General features: G+C 40.1%; 1 non-coding gene across 1 annotated transcript; it reads right to left on the bottom strand.

The window, feature by feature from the left end:
• Nucleotides 1-320: 320 nt before the first annotated feature.
• LOC112713260 (small nucleolar RNA R71) lies at nucleotides 321-428 on the bottom strand. Its single transcript, XR_003158233.1, has one exon. It is a non-coding gene; the product is annotated as a small nucleolar RNA R71 (small nucleolar RNA).
• Between the last annotated feature and the right edge of the window lie 4,802 nt (nucleotides 429-5,230).

Below are 5,230 nucleotides of genomic sequence, written 5' to 3'. Positions count from 1 at the left end.
GAAACATCTCTATTTCTGCCATTGGAGCAAATAACTTTGAGCTTAAGCCTCAATTAGTTTCTCTGATGCAACAGAATTGCATGTTTTATGGACTTCCATTGGAAGATCCTCATCAGTTCTTGGCTGAATTTTTGCAAATCTGTGACACTATTAAGACCAATGGAGTTGATCCCGAGGTCTACAGACTTATGCGTTTTCCTTTTGCTGTAAGAGACAGAGCTAGTATATGGTTGAACTCACAACCTAGAGACAGCCTGAACTCTTGGGAAAAGCTGGTCAATGCATTCTTAGCTAAATTCTTTCCACCTCAAAAGATGAGTAAGCTTAGAGTGGAAGTTCAAACCTTCAAACAGAAGGAAAGTGAATCCCTCTATGAAGCTTGGGAAAGATACAAGCAATTGATCAGAAGGTGTCCTTCTGACATGCTTTTAGAATGGAGCATCATAGGTATCTTCTATAATGGTCTGTTTAAGTTATCCAAGATGTCATTGGACCACTCTGCAGGCGAATCTATTCATCTGAAGAAAATGCCTGCAGAAGCCTATGAACTCATTGAAATGGTTGCAAATAACCAATTCATGTACACTTCTGAAAGAAATCCTGTGAACAATGGAACAACTCAGAAGAAAGGAGTTCTTGAGATTGATACTCTGAATGCCATATTGGCTCAAAACAAATTATTGACTCAGTAAGTCAATATGATTTCTCAGAATCTGACTGGATTGCAAGCTGCATCCAGCAGTAATAAAGAAGCATCTTCTGAAGAAGAAGCTTATGATCATGAGAACTCTGCAATGGAAGAGGTGAATTACATGGGAGAACCCTATGAAAACACCTATAATTCTTCTTGGAGAAATCATCCAAATCTCTCATGGAAGGACCAACAGAAGCCTCAACAAGGCTTCAACAACAATAATGGTGGAAGAAATAGGTTTAGCAATAGCAAGCCTTTTCCATCATCTTCTCAGCAATAGATAGAGAACTCTGAGCAGAGTTGTTCTGGCTTAGCAACCATAGTCTCTGATTTATCTAAGACTACATCAAGTTTCATAAATGAAACAAGATCCTCCATTAGAAATTTGGAGGCATAAGTGGGTCAGCTGAGTAAACAGGTTACTAAAACTCCTCCTAGCACTCTCCCAAGTAATACAGAAGAAAATCCCAAGAGAGAGTGCAAGGCCATAACTATGACCAACATGGCCGAACTTGGAGAGAGTGAAGAGGATGTGATTCCCAGTAAGAAAACCTCATGGGATGTATTCTGAACGAAAAGAAGTTCCCCTTTGAGGAACCAAGGGAATCTGAGGCTCATACAGACACCATAGAGATTCCATTGAACCTACTTCTGCCATTCATGAGCTCTGATGAGTATTCTTCCTTTGAAGAGGATAAAGATATTACGGAAGAGCAAGTTGCTAAGTACCTTGGAGCAATCATGAAGCTTAATGCCAAGATATTTGATAATGAGACTTGGGAGGATGAACCCCCCTTGCTCACCAATGAACTGAATGACTTGATTAGGTAGACATGACCTCAGAAGAAACCGTATCCCGGAAAATTCTTAATACCCTTTACCATAGGCACCATGACCTTTGAGAAGGCTCTTGTGACTTGGGGTCAGGCATAAACCTCATGCCACTCTCTATAATGGAGAAACTGGGAATCTTTGATGTACAAGCTGCAAGAATCTCACTAGAAAAGGCAGACAAATCCATGAAACAGGCTTATGGACATGTAGAGGATGTTTTAGTGAAGGTTGAGGGCCTTTACATCCCTACTGACTTCATAATCCTGGACACTAGAAAGAATAAGGATGAATCCATCATCCTTGGCAGACCCTTCCTAGCCACAGCAAAAGCTGTGATTGATGTTGACAAAGGAGAGTTGGTCCTTCAAGTGAATGAGGACTACCTTGTGTTTAAGGCTCAAGGATCTCCTTCTGTACACATGGAGAAGAAGCATGAAAAGCTTCTCTCAATATAGAGTCAAACAGAGCCCTCACATTCAAACTCTAAGTTTGGTGTTGAGAGGCCATCATCATACTCTGAGTATCTGTGAGGCTCCATGAGAGCTCACTGTCAAGCTATTGACATTAAAAAAGCGCTTGTTAGGAGGAAATCCAATTTTTACTTATCTATGTTGAATTTCTATTTTCCATTATTATTTTATTTTTTCTTTAGGATGATGATCATGTGGAGTCACAAAAACAAAAGCAAAAATAAAAAATAGCATTAAAAGTAGCACACCCTGGAAGATGAGCTTATTGGCGTTTAAACGCCAGTAAGGGTAGCAGAATGGGCGTTAAACGCCCAGTCTGGCACCATTCTGGGCGTTTAACACCAGAAAAGGGCACCAGACTGGCATTTAACACCAGAAAAGGGCACTAAGCTGGCGTTAAACGCCAGAAAGGGAAGAAAAGCTGGCGTTAAACGCCAGAAATGGGCAGCCGCTAGGATTAGCACTCAAAGGAGTGTTTACACGCCAGAATGGTGCAGGGATGAGAAATCCTTGACCCTCTCTTCTTCACACATTCCAATAACACCCTCCCCCAAAACCCTTCACCAATCACCTCCATCTCTCTTCCTTATCACTTCTTCACCACTCACATCCACCCACTCTTCCCCAAAAACCCACCTACCCCACCATTCAAAATTCAAAAACTTTCCCTTCCAACCCAACCCTCACACACGGACACCTCTCTCTTCTACTCCTAGATAAACCCTTCATCACTCCTTCATTTTCACACATCATATACACTTTTCCCCTCCTTGGCCGAACCTTTCTTCACCCTCCTTCTCCTCCATTTCTTCTTCTTCTCCGTCCTTCTTTCTTCCTTTGCTCGAGGATGAGCAAACCTTTTAAGTTTGGTTTGGAAAAAGCATTGCTTTTTGTATTTCTATAACCATTTATGGAACATAAGGCCGGAGAAACCTCTAGAAAGAGGAAAGCGAAGGCAAAAGCTTCCACCTCCGAGTCATGAAAGATGGAGAGATTCATCTCAAAGGTCCAACAAGACCTCTTCTATGAAGTTGTGGCCAAGAAGAAGGTGATCCCTAAGGTCCCTTTCATACTCAAAAGGAATGAGTATTCGGAGATCCGACATGAGATTCGAAGAAGAGGTTGGGAAGCTCTTACCAATCCTATCCAACAAGTCGGAATCTTAACCCTTCAAGAGTTCTATGCTAATGCATGGATCACCAAAAACCATGATCAAAGTGTGAACCTGAACCCAAAGAATTGGCTTACAATGGTTCGGGGGAAATACTTAGATTTCAGTACGGAAAATGTAAGGTTGGCATTCAACTTACCAATGATGCAAGGAGATGCACGCCCCTACACTAGAAAGGTCAACTTTGATCAAAGGTTGGACCAAGTCCTCATGGACATATGTGTAGAAGGAGTTCAATGGAAGAGAGACTCCAAAGGCAAGCCGGTTCAACTAAGAAGGCTTGACCTTAAGCCTGTAGCTACAGGATGGTTGGAGTTCATCCAACACTCTATCATTCCTACTAGCAACCGGTCTGAAGTAACTCTGGATCGGGCTATCATGATCCATAGTATCATGATTGGAGAGGAAGTGGAAGTTCATGAGATCATACCTCTAGAACTATACAAGGTTGCTGACAAACCTTCCACTTTAGCAAGGTTAGCCTTCCCTCATCTCATCTGTCACCTATGCAATTTAGCTGAAATTGTTATAGAGGAAGACATCCTCATTGAAGAAGACAAGCCCATCTCTAAAAAGAGGATGGAGCAAATAAGAGAGCCCACTTATGGACCTCAACAAGAGCATGAGGAAGTCCCTCATCAAGAAATCCCTGAGATGCCTCAAGGGATGCATTTTTCTCAACATAATTATTGAGAGCAACTCAACACCTCTATGGGAGATTTGAGTTCCAATATGGAGCAACTAAGGATGGAGCACCAAGAGCACTCCATTATTCTCCATGAAATTAGAGAGGATCAAATAGCCATGAGGGAAGAGCAACAAAGGCAAGGAAGAGACATAGAGGAGCTTAAGCGTTCCATTGGATCTTCAAGAGGAAGAACTAGCCGCCATCACTAAGATGGACCCATTCTTTAATTTCCTTGTTCTTATTTTTCTGTTTTTTTATTTTTATGCTTCATGTTTTATCTATGTTTGTGTCTTCATTACATGATCATTAGTGTCTAGTATCTATGTCTTAAGGCTATGAATGTCCTATGAACCCTTCACCTTTCTTAAATGAAAAATGTGCCTAATTACAAAAGAACAAGAAATACATGGATTTCAACTTTTATCTTGAAATTAGTCTAATTATTTTGATGTGGTGAAAATACTTTTTGTTTTTTGAATGAATGCTTGAACAATGCATATTTTTGGTAGTGAAGTTTATTGAATGTTAAAATTGTTGGCTCATGAAAGAATGATGAACAAAGAGAAATGTTATTGATAATCTAAAAAATCATAAAATTGATTCTTGAAGAAAGAAACAGCAGTGAATAACAAAGCTTGCGAAAAAAATGGTGAAAAAGAAAAAGAAAAAGCAAGCAAAAAAAGCCAGTAGCCCTTTAAACCAAAAGGCAAGGGTAAAAGAGATCTAAGGCTTTGAGCATTAATGGATAGGAGGGCCCAAAGGAATAAAATCCTGGCCTAAGCAGCTAAATCAAGCTGTCCCTAACTATGTGCTTGTGTCATGAAGGTCCAAGTGAAAAGCTTGAGACTGAGTGGTTAAAGTCGTGATCCAAAGCAAAAAGAGTGTGCTTAAGAACTCTGGACACCTCTAACTGGGGACTTTAGCAAAGCTGAGTCACAATCTGAAAAGGTTCACCCGGTTATGTGTCTGTGGCATTTATGTATCCGGTGGTAATACTGGAAAACAAAGTGCCTAGGGTCATGGCCAAGACTCCTAAAGTAGTTGTGTTCAAGAATAAACATACTAAACTAGGAGAATCAATAACACTATCTTAATTCTGAATTCCTAGAGGTGCCAATCATTCTGAACTTCAAAGGATAAAGTGAGATGCCAAAATTGTTCAGAAGCAAAAAGCTACTAATCCCGCTCATCTAATTGGAGCTAAGCTTCATTGATATTTTGAATTTATTGTATATTCTCTTCTTTTTATTCTATTTTGTTTTCAGTTGCTTGGGGAGGAGCAACGATTTAAGTTTGGTGTTGTGATGAGCGGATAATTTATACGTTTTTTGGCATTGTTTTTAGGTAGTTTTTAGTATGATTTAGTTAGTTTT

The sequence above is a fragment of the Arachis hypogaea genome, chromosome 9 (genome assembly GCF_003086295.3).
Source record: "Arachis hypogaea cultivar Tifrunner chromosome 9, arahy.Tifrunner.gnm2.J5K5, whole genome shotgun sequence".
Taxonomy (NCBI): domain Eukaryota; kingdom Viridiplantae; phylum Streptophyta; class Magnoliopsida; order Fabales; family Fabaceae; genus Arachis; species Arachis hypogaea.
The sequence above is the reverse complement of the archived record's forward strand: the minus strand, read 5'-3'. Positions and strand labels throughout refer to the sequence as shown.